The sequence below is a fragment of the Lepeophtheirus salmonis genome, chromosome 7 (assembly GCF_016086655.4).
Source record: "Lepeophtheirus salmonis chromosome 7, UVic_Lsal_1.4, whole genome shotgun sequence".
Taxonomy (NCBI): Eukaryota; Metazoa; Arthropoda; class Copepoda; order Siphonostomatoida; family Caligidae; genus Lepeophtheirus; species Lepeophtheirus salmonis.
In genome coordinates this window covers 41,307,876-41,320,358 of record NC_052137.2, presented here as the reverse complement: position 1 = coordinate 41,320,358, position 12,483 = coordinate 41,307,876, and the positions used below count along the sequence as shown (strand labels likewise).

The 12,483-nt window shown below is 33.0% G+C and overlaps 1 protein-coding gene across 2 annotated transcripts in view; it reads right to left on the bottom strand.

Annotated features, from left to right (window-relative positions):
* The window catches only part of LOC121121406 (uncharacterized), a 28,366-nt gene extending 20,916 nt beyond the window's left edge, over nt 1–7,450 (bottom strand). The window contains exon 1 of one of the 2 annotated variants that reach the window (XM_040716320.2): nt 7,169–7,450. The gene's annotated coding sequence lies outside the window, so the exon portion shown is untranslated. The remainder of the gene's footprint in view (nt 1–7,168) is intronic. The other variant, XM_040716319.2, reaches the window with a different exon arrangement.
* Nucleotides 7,451–12,483: the final 5,033 nt, after the last annotated feature.

Genomic DNA, 12,483 nt, shown 5'->3' with positions numbered 1-12,483 from the left:
AGTATGACTTTGTGGACCGATTTTTTTTATGGTCTCAATTTATGGATCAATTTTCTTTGGTTTCATATATTATGAGAGACCAAATTCTTTTCTTTTTTTAGATCAACTGTGATTTATTTTTCCAAAAAAATATCAAAAGTACACGGTATGTTCTAGAACAAATATTGTATACATATGAGGGACAACAGGATTAAAAATCATCTGAGCTATCTATGTTTAAGCTTCGTATGCCGTGAAAATACATATGATGTCGTGTTAGAAACAATTTATTTTTAAAATCGGTGTACACCGATTTTTTTTTTTTTTTTTTTTTTGGACCGAACAAACCGAATATTTCTTTGGACAGATCCATACCTAAGTTTCCTTTGGACTTATCTAGAGCATTATTTTTTTGAAACCGATCGAGATCAAGCTTTTTTGTTGGACCCAACTAATTCGGTCCAACAAAAAATATAACAGTCTCAAACCGGTCTAGGATTTCTGGACCGAAACTCAACACTAGTAACGAGGTCGTATAGCTAAGTACAGTGAATACTTAATATTATTTTATAGTTTGCTCATATTTTTTCTTTTAACACCAAGATAAAAAGCCCTCAAAAAGAATTTAACTATAATATGTATAGGTCGTACTATCGATTGATTATTTTTGGAATGATAATAGCCTTTTTTCTTTCAAATTGCGAGAGAATAATATTTATGCTACTAAAGGTATATATTGAGTCATCGCTTCATGGGAAATATTTGATATATGTATGAATAATTATATCGTACATACAATTGGAACTAAACTTTAAAAAAATTCTAAATTATTTACTATATGATTCTTCCGTCAACATGCATATGATATTTGAGTCCTCCAGAACTTCTCTGAAACTCACAGTATAAGCAATCAATCTCCATCAAAAAAGAAAAAAATACATGGAAAAATATACAAAAATACTTTACAAACACACGCTATACTTCCCACAAAGTCACCTCTAACAAGAAATTAACTGAACCGAATCATATAATTGTGTATAATAGTCCGACTTTCTTTGCAGACTTGACTCATTCATGCACATAGTCATAAATATGTTTTAAATGAAATATATTTATATATTCAAAATGTGGGCGAACAATGAAAAACGCTTATAACAGAAACGCCTCAGTTCAATGAAAATGTTTTTCTTATGCAGATTTTGCTCACTCAATTAAAAAAAAAAGTATATTAAAATGCTATGAGTTTAAATGCTTTGTATACTTATTTTATAAAATCCGTGACTTTTCTTTGTTTATAATTGTTTGACATATATGAAAGTTCCTCAACTCTGAGTACATTTTTCTTGGGTAGCTACTATGGACAGTTGAGACGGAAAAGACATGATATGGAATTAATTGATAAATTTTTGAAGACGATGAATATCCATGTAGTATACAATGTCTGGGCATATGTTGTGAAGGTCGGTTCACGTAAATGTATTGTTGTGGGAGTCCTTATTTATTCGGTCTGGTTTAGTTCAGTCTTAGGATCGGTACCTTCGGACTGCCAGTACTAGAGTGATTAAAAAAAGAAGAAACCTCTCGGAGTGACGTCGTCAAGGACCAAACTATATAAGTTTTAAGACCGAACTGGATCGGATTGAGAATGAACAGGACGGGACGGTAGTCTTTAGTCCTAAATATGGATCGACACAACACTACTTACGAGAGCAAAATCCTCTCTATATAGATCAGCTATTATTACATCTTAAACACAAATTATAAGGGAAGAGAGTGAACGGATAATATGTATTGCATTGTTTGTGTTTTTTTAGGGGGGAGGACAAAAGGTAATGCCTTTGGCCCCTAGCCTATATTACTACATAGCTTCTAGTATTATATGAAGTGGTGCGTAAAATACAGGGTGGGTATTTTAAATCCCTAGAATTTAATGAGAAAGTATATTACAATTTATTTCCCAAAATGAAAGATGTACTCCACGCATTTTTTTTCTTACATGACGGGATCCATAGTGAAGGCAATCACTCAAACCAACTCTCTCCTTTGAGAATGGGAGCCTTCAAGGAGTCAAAAGTGTTATGTACACGTTTGTTGCACTATCTCCCCAAGATACCACCCTACACATAGTAGTCCAAGGGGTTTAGATCAAGCAAACTAGGAGGACACATCTCCATTCTTTTTAATAGTGTTTTACATTAATTTATTATCAGTTATTAGTCCAAAACTATCATGAATCTTTATTGCAGGTATTCCAGACCCATCAGACTCCTTTAAACTCTTGGGAACATCGTAAACAGTTGAATTGGTCAGTTTCATAAACTCAATAATTTGATTGGGCGTGCCTCCAGGACGTAGGCACATAATAAGGGCCGCACAGCGTTTCTATTCAGAGGACATCTCAAGGATTTTGTATTTTTTCCTATACAGTTTTGTCATCTGATGAAACATTTTCATAAACAAAGATTTCAGGGTTGCCAAGATATTGATATCTAAACTTGTACCGGATTTTAAATCCCGACACGGCATGTCCCGCCGTTATGTTAAAACAACATTGTTGTTTTTTTTTAGTTCATACATAAACTTTTTTGAACAAAAATCAAAAAAATCTGGTAGCCATGACAATTTGAAGAGTGTTTGGGAGGAGAGAATATTAGCTGTCATGACGTTGTATTAAATCAGCTGACAGCAACAGCGAGAAGAAGGAAATAAACACAAATCCCTCGCATATTTGGTAAGGACATATATGTTGGAATTACCCCAATGTGATCCTCAATTCTACTCCGAGACCAACTAGGACTTAAACTTATAGTTCCCAAGCAAACCCTCATTGTTATTCTCCGTTGTTCATGAGGATACGCACTAGTTATTACATTAGACTGAGATATTATCTTTTCAAAAATTAAATTGAAACGATAACAGCTTTAGGAAATCAAAAAATCGTGTTCAGGTTGTGATTATAAAAAGTCGCTCCCTCTTTCTATGACATATTTTATACATCTCTCATTATCAAAAAAATTAAAAAAAGATAAATCTATGTATATAAATCCCCTATCAACAGCTGACGTGAACTTATGAAAGAACAGCCTCCTCTATATGGGTAATACACTATGTTTTAGATAAGGTCATATGACGAGGGATAAAATACTTTTAGTGGGTCCTTTTATATGTTAAGAGATATACAATTGGCTACTTGACATTATAGGAGACTAACCATTCGCCTCACCCTGTTCCTCCCGCTATATCAGAACCAACTCGACTTACAGTGACATCATAAGTTTTTGGTTTAAATGTATGTTTAGCAGAGCTGAACAGAATACCCACTTTTGGGTTTGGCTGTATCCATAACTTTGTACTATTTTTTAGGATTTCATCGTATATCCGTACATACGAACATTAGCAAATTATTTATTACAAATCAAATATCTTCTAGTATTAAATATTTATTACTAATACTAGTATAAAAATAAAAAATACCATTTCATTTCTTGAAATATCTTCTAATAAATAAAATTATGCATTGATAATAATTGTAATGTAATTTTTGACTTGATTTTTGACCATATATTAGAAGAATATCAAGTTGATTTATGTATAAGTTTTGAGATTCGTAGATCTATTTTTTAATTAAACTATATAAATTAGCGTGTACAAGCAGCTTTGAGGTTACTTAATTCTTATGTGCACAGAGGAGTCGTTCTTTCCTTCTTGTTTCTAAGTACTCTTCAATATACTTTCTCTCTCTCTCCCCCCCCCCTCCTCCAGGTCCAGTCTTGAATGAAAAAGGGAAATATATTGATCAGCAAAAAAAAACTGTGCCACTATGTTAGTTTATAATCTATAAGAAGTACGCGGTACGGACTACATGAAGTCTCTAACATTTTGTCAGACATTTCCGTATCTAAATGTCCTAACATTTCTTGGTTTCATATCAATATGGAAGTACAGAGGTACACTTTTTATACGGACTTTCTGTGCCCAGGAATATATAAGGTGTGTCGATAAGAAAATTGCAACGCAGTCTGGTTGACGTTGCCTGACAACTTTTTTGGACTCGTCACACTCCAGAGTGAGTGTCACTGACTAGTATTAACTCGTATTATTCCAAGAATTATGTCCTCTTCTAGAGGACTATGTGAATTTGTGCTCTGGCAACTTGTACAAATCCATTAGACGTCGTCTATTTTGTATATTTATTTGAAAATTTTTCTTTTGACCGTTTTTTTATTAGAAAACAAATTTTTTTTTATTTTTAATCATTTTAGTACCATAATCTTTGGACAGTAAAAATTTAAGCTAATAGTATTGTTTGATGAGAAAATAAAATATTATACAATTTGCTTTATCGAATTTCCTCCTTAATTTGCTCGTCTGTGACGTCATCAAAATAGTCAGTAAACAAAAGCAAATAAATCTCTTATCGACGCACCTTATAAATACTCAGCTTGGACCAGCCCTGATGTCTAGTTGCTGCAACTATATTTGAATAAAATCAATACATATATGTACTGCTGATAAGAACTTTTGTAACGTACCTCGTTTGAAGAGAAGTAACATTTGTCTCTAAGGAAAACTTGCTTCTATTCGGATTTGAATTTATCATTTTGCAACAAGTATAGGGAAAACAACCATATAATGCTATTTAATTGATTTCCTTTATAACTGAGCGTATCTACACTGCTTATATTATATACACTTCCTGCCTAGCAACTCATATCAAATATTCATTCACATTGAACAATGCTAATAAACTAACAAAAGATAAAAATTGAGTCAACGTATATTTACAACAGCATTTTGCTTTAAAATAAGTCTTTTTTTTTTTCACTATTTATAGGTATCTTCAAATGAATTAAAATAGATTTTATAAAGTTGTTTTGTAATCCAATATAAAGGTCTAAAAACTAATAATACTAAACTTACTTCATAACAAAACAAGAGACTCATAAAAGAATGTGAATGGTTAACATGTGCAAAATATAAACTCTTTTATCTAAAGACTTATTTGGAAGGTGAATGACTGAAATGTTTTTCCGTTATTCCAATGAAATCATGACTCATGCTAATTATTTCCCTCCTTGCCAAACTGTCTGCAGACGTATGTAGTACGAACAAAAACGCGGGCACCGGGCAACTTGTGGGACAATAATTAGGATTGATCATTACACAAAATTATTTTTCTTTGTGCATATATGTTATTTTATAGTACGTAAGAATTTATCAAAGTAGATTGACATGTTGTTCCTTAATGTAACGTCATTTTTTGACATAGTTTTTTGAAGGGTGGGTGATGTATGTAGGAAGTAAATGATGTAGCAGGAGATGAAGTATTTCTTACGATTTACAAAAAGAATATCATTTAACAATGAACAATTACTAATTCATTAGTTATTGATAGTTGATGTATGTATACACAAAAGTAGTTATAGGCAAAAGAATCCTGATTATTTCCGCAAGCATTGTATCAAAAGTGGTAGTACATGTAATTAAAATGACGTTATAAGGTACATAATTAAACAGTGCTTCAATTGGCGGTAGTTTAAAGTCATTTTATTTATAAATGTTGGAGAGAGAATGCTAAAGGGAACGAGTAGTGTATTTACTTCACTCTTAAATTTGTCCTTCTGAAAAAGTAAGGACTATCAAGATCATCGCTGATAAGAAGATCTTCGCAGTAACTCGGCCCACAATCAAATGAACGCCGGTTTTATTACAGGAACAAAGGATTGCGTTCCATGAATATCCAAAACCAAATTTCCAGCCCATGTCATGGTCTTGGGTGTCATTGTATCCTATGAAAATATAATGCTTCCACATTTCTTTCAAAAGGGTGGATTTCATTCAGATAGATACATACAGATTCTCCAGGAGGTTGTAAGGCCATGGATGGATGATAATTACTACAATACAAATTATATTTGCGAGCAAGACGGAGCTCCAAGAAATACAAGCAATTATCTTAAAAAATTATGTCTGGACAACATAGGGAAATTGTAGTCTAAGGAGAAGGGGCCACCATGATCACCAGATTAGAATATATTAGATTATTATATTTTGAGGCGATATTGAGAAGAACGCCTGTCGGACCGCCTCGATAATCTCATTGATTTTAAAGTTTACATTGTCCTGGAATGGGATATCATTGATTCTAAATTGTCAGAGCAAGCAGAAACTTCCAACCTTTATTAGGGGCAGGTGTGGCCGCAGATGGTAGACAATTAAAAACTTGAATATTTAATATTGTAGTTTTGGATAACTTTAAGAAACATTTTCCTGTTAACACGCTCTGAAATGGCGTCTCAGTGCTGGCTGGCAGTGGCTTTGAGAGCCTCAGTTTTTGTATGAGGGCACTGCAGGCTTTCATCTTGAAGTGCACCCAAAAGGTGTAGTCAATGGCGTTGACATCAGGGCTGTAGGAGGCCCAACAGTGTCAAGAGAGAGTTAAAAAGAACTCTAAAGGGTCTTATAATAGAGGAGATATTTTTTTTATTGCTAGTGTCAAAAGGCTCACAAGGCTCTTTCTACCCACTTTTTTATATAGCTTTCTGGACAGTTTGGTATGAAATACCGAGATCTCTTGCATGGGCCCTCATGGACTTGAGGGAATTGGCCTGGGTTGTTTTCTTTAACTCTTCTGGGTCCAGTTTGGCCTTTTTGATGAGACATTATTCCTCTCTAAGGTTTCGGACTTGCTGACAGGGCAAAAGGGGGGTATGGAGACGCCCATCTGCTTGGACTGCGATAATGGAAATTCGTCGATCACGTTCAAGTGTCATTTTCTCGACTTGTACCTAAGCTAGAGAGCTAAGGTTTGCTTTCTTTTGTAATTAATTGTTTGCACTTTAAGTTATCAAAATGTGAATTAATTTCAATGTCTCCCCCTCATGATTGAATTAGTAAGTGTTCAGATTTCAATGGACCACCCGGTATTGACTTTTTAATTCTACAAATCTTGTAAGTGAGCAATAACCACTTTAGAGAACTGAAATTTGGTATCATTATGATTATGTAGCATGCAATTATAATTATGATTTAATTATAAAGCAATCACTCAAGCATAGAAAAGATAATCCTCTCTTTATGTCGCATACAATTATTAATGAGTATAACTAGAGTAATATTACTTACTTAGCTATTATATACAAAATTTTATTAGATAAAAAGTATCCATAAAAATGTTTAAAAAACTTACGTGATATAATGGGTTGGGTCACTAGTTATTTAGGTCTTTCAAAATCAGTCACGTTTTACATAAGTCTTCTTGTCGGCTGCATTGTTTAAACCGCGTCAAAAAGTCTATTGAGTTAAATTTATTTTATGTATATGGATATACAATAAATATCACAAGAGTAACAACAACATGTGCACAACTAAAATGAGTTATCCTGATCCTTTTTTTTTTCCTTTCCTGATTGTGACGTCATTTATAAAAAAATGACTTTCTTTTACTCAGACTCGTAGTACTAGGTATGTTAGTATACACACGTATTTATGTATGGGAGAGGAGGGAGCAATCCGTTTGTTAGTTCCTTCTATGGTTGATTTTGTCCTCTCTTCTTCCTTTATATCCCACACCCTCTTGCTTGTAATGCTTGTAAACTATATATTTTTCTCCAATATTCTAACTCAAGATATTCGCACTAAAAATATAGACAGTGGGGCTAAAAAATGCACTACATATGGAAAAATATTTTGAGTGAGTATTTTCTGATTTAAAAGGTTGTTTGTACGTTTAAGACATTTTCAGAGTGGTCAAAAATCTGTAATAGTATCTACATATTCCTCATAAAGTTAGGCGTTGCTCTAACCATCTTAGGAAATAAGGAACTTTTTAGCAAGAATGGATATATCTGTGTAAGAATTAACAATGAGTGATATTGTTAAACATGATCTTTACGGCTTTCACTACAGGTTAAAGGCTTTCTACTCCTCAGAGCGGGACACCAAATTTGCACTAGCAGTGAATTATAATTTTATCCGAGTTATTTTTCATTACTAGTTTTCACTACGCAACCAATCGATAAGGGAAACCAAATCAAACTAGTTTTGTTTATATACCATGTCTCTTAGTGTAAAAATGTAGGAACAACTACAACAAAGGTATCGCGTGTTACCTTTGCGTCAAACATCTTCCGCGCCGGTATTAGTGTCGAAAAACCTACCATAGCCGTTGGAATCTCCTTCTGGACTACCTATAACATCAAGAAGTTCATACGGCCCTATATAACCAAAAAGAACCCATACTTTTGCTGGAATAATATGGCACACTTTTGGCCTACTTCCATGTTACCTTTCTCCACTCCATAGCCTTTGCAGTTTGAGGTGCTTTTAGAAAAATGTCTTCCGCACTTCTCATCCACATTTGGCTTCGCTCCGAGCTGCTATCATGAAAGCGTGGTACGCCATTGACGCGAGCTTCATCGTCAAGACCTGCTAATCTGTTTCTCAGCGTGTCTGGGCAGTTATTGCTTGTGAAGGAGGACAAATTGAATACAAAATCATACTAAATATAATTTTTAAACAAAACACAAATTTGAATTGCGTTGTCACTTTTCTGTAGAACATAAAAATCCCGTTTTTTGAAATTTAGTTATGCTACTGCAAGTTTTGGGTCTCCCCACTCTGGATATATCTCAAATTAGTGATAAAATTAATTTGGATAACGATCTATGTGCATATGGCATGGATTGCAATAATGTTATCTAACTTTAAAACTGTCACAACGCCAAATATTTTGATGATAAACTCCAGAGAAGACCATATTTGAGACCTGATATTTGATACAATTGTAATTTAACTTTTATATTATTATGCCAGTGTATTTTTTAAACAGAGATTCCTCTGACACACGCTCTGTTCCCAATTCCAGATACTACTGCACTATACAGGGCGAACACTAAAAAATGAGAGCCCTCTTGGAGGCCGTCAAGACTCAGTTCTAAAAATCCAATAATTTTGAACTTCGCGCCATTCGAACGAGCTGACAAAATTCTACAATTTGATGTTTGTTTTGTTTTTATGCGATACAAAATGTCTGAGCAACGAACAAAATGGCAGAGGGTGTGTGATATTCTCTCCGCACAAGTGGATCCCAAAAACATCTCAGCCAATGTCAAAGTGTACCTGGACACAATCTACAGCATCAGGAAGACGATGAATAACTCCGATACGGTCTCCAGAAAGCCTGGAAGCGGGAGCCATAAACGGAAGAGGAGTGCCGAGTTTGTGGACATGGTTGTCAGGGAGAAAATTAAGAAAGACCCGACGAAATCTATTAGGAAGTTTTGCAAACGAAATGGAGATCGACCTCTATACCATCAGGAAGTTACAGCTGTACGAACAGATAAATATGTGGCGAGAAAATAGAAGCAAGTTGGATTTTTCTATGAAACAGAGAAAAACGTATTATAAGTTTTTTACTTCAATGAATAACCTAAGTGGATTAAAAAAAATACAGCATTAAACCACTGAAAAACTGTCCAACAAATTATTAATATTTGCTTATATTTTTATATGAATATATTATATACAAATTCAATCAATTTGATCGTGCAGTATTGGAACTTTAAATCGAATTTTGATATTATCAATATAATCATTTTCAGTTATAATTTGTTATTATACAGGTAATAATCCCTTTCTTCTTTTCCTTATCCTCGCAACATGAATACTTATACACTCTTTTAAAAAAAAATACTTTTGTAAACCATACCTATGTGCTCTTCCTCAGAAACAATTATTTTTAACTCTCTTATTTTCGTTCCGTGAAATTGACATCAAGGAGGCAAAAAAGATACAAGATATATATGCCTCGATCCCAGGTCCATATTGATAATAATAATATTAATGTGCTTTTGATAACTCCTCCTTTTTTTAAGTTTTTCACGTCATAACGTCTTAGTATCTTTTATAATCAGTGTTACCAAATACCCGATTTCAGTTAACCTTAAAACTGCGGCTCCTAAGGACTTGATCACTTTTTTGGATTATTATTAATTATAGTCCTTATACCAACGGATATGTTTATCATACTGTCGCAATATTTAGAAAAAGTATCCCAGCTTGCTTTTATGTTATCGCCACACAAATATACTTATTTCCTAACGGATTTTCCAATCTTCCAATTTTTGAGTCCTAATCCTGACGAACAAGAATTTTAATTTCTGTTTAAAATGGAATAATATTAAATAATTGGGTATGATAGTTTTCCCCTTCTACTCTCAAAGGGAAGACTGCGGACAGTTAAATACTCTGTTTTCGGCTCTATTACTCTGAACTAGTTTGTTTTCTTAGGTTTGCCAAATTTTAATACAAAACACGTACATGTATCTCCCATTGTTTGAATGTATTTAAAGGTTATAACAGTCAATAGTTTTCCATGGATTGTATTTGAATATGCTTCGTCAAATTTTGCTACTGTCTACGTAGGCAAGCTTGACCTTTTAGACTTACCAATTTTTAACATACATGTGCCTCCTATCCTTTGAATTTGTTTAAAACTGTCAATAGTTTTTCCATCAATTGTATTTGAATGCCCCTCATTACATTTTACAACTGTTTTTGTAGCCAAGTTTGACCTTTTAGACTTACCAAATTTTAAGCCAGTATACTTACATCTACGACTTATTTTTTGAATTTGTTTAAAGGTTATAAATTTCAACAGTTTTCCACAAATTGTATTTGCATGTGGCTCGAAAAATTTTCCAACATATAAAAAATATAACGAATTTGAGTCAAAAAAATATGAAAAACAATATTTCATGATGAAAACTAGACTTTTCGGGATGGTAAATTAGTATATTTCAGTGGGGCTAGCAGAAAGTCGGCTCTAGGGGCTGTAGCTCCCACATTATTGTGACTAAAATTTAAAAAAAACCAAGTGCTCTAAAATATAGTCCTGTGGACGTCCCTGTATTTCCATGTATTATACTAGGTCAAGATATTTATTTTAGATAAATGTTACATTCCTGGGTATATATAATAACATCCATTCTCACTTCTTTCAATTTATAATATTGTTCCATTCATGGAATTAGGATTTTTGATTGTGGGATATATAATTTGAGTTTGATTCAACTTGAGTCAATTGATAAAAACACATGTTCTTTTGCAAAAATATTTTTCTTTTCTCTTTAATGACTTAATTTATTCATACAAGTTACATATAAAATATAAATATATATAAATAAAGATTCTATTTTAAAATTAATTAACTAAACCAAAGTCCAACATCTTGAAAAATTTCTATAAATGATGTCAGTAATCAATCCATTTTCAACAAAATGTATCTTCTATGTGGAAAATTTGACAAGCCACATTCAAATACAATTTGTTGACATTAATTAAATAAACACAACGAAGTCACGAAATATCTAAAAATATCATAAAAAATAAAGTGTTTACATATTATTTAAATAAAAGTATAAAAGAATAATTATTCTGTAGATCTGGAATAGCTTTTAAATTTTGTATAATTGTTGATTAAACGGCGCAAAATTTTTAAGTTTGTATCTGACAAGGATTGGTAGCAGTGTAATATGTCCGCAGTATAGTTCCATGAAGACTGATACATCCGGCGATCCTAACAGAGAAGGTAGAATATCAGGCTGCAGCTACGACCAGAATAGCTCTGACTTCTTCGACTCTGATAGGCTTTAATCCTGTCAACTTCTTTGCAATCATGCTTTTACAGCTTGACAATGCAAACTCCATAACTTTTGTTTTTCTAAGAACACTTTGGAATTTTAAGGAGACCAAATAAAATTAAAGGCGTTATGAATTTTGATGTAGTTTTAGGTATGTTTAGGGTTATAAAATTTCTCAAAATCTGGTGTACCAGACAACTCGCAAACGCGTACATAACTGTGTTGAACATTGCAAATAAATAAATCTGGCTTATAGGCCCGTAAATGTCTTTAAACAGTAGCGCTGGATCAACTTAAGATTAATCTAGTGAGTACAATGTAATATTTGGATATGCGTGGGTTTTTTTTATATGTTTGAATGGAAATATATCATTTTTTTAATGACTCTGAACGGGCCCAAAAATATACTACTACAAGACGAAAATGATCTATCCGTTACATTTCGAATACTTCCATATAAAAAAAATTACCATACAATCACTAAAAAAAAACACTTCTGAATATGTCATTGCAATATCCATGGTTTCTGTTTAACATATCTTTGGCTAAATCATTTGCTCAATCTTTGTAATTGTAGCGTCCATTTTTATCCTATTTTTCCCCAGAGGACATGCCAAAAAAAATTCTTTTCCAGAGTCACAATTAAGTTTATTTAAGTTATTCATAGTAGACTCAATAGTTCTTTGTATTTTAGGACATTCCCGCAAATGATGGACTACTCTCTCAGGAAAAGCCTTGCAGAAATAGCACATTTTTTGGGTGCAAAAATACACTGGACACTTCTAGAGTGGAATAAAGGATTTTATTATTTAAATATTTAAATTAAAGGAATTTAAATATGGGCTCTGCAATGATTCAACAA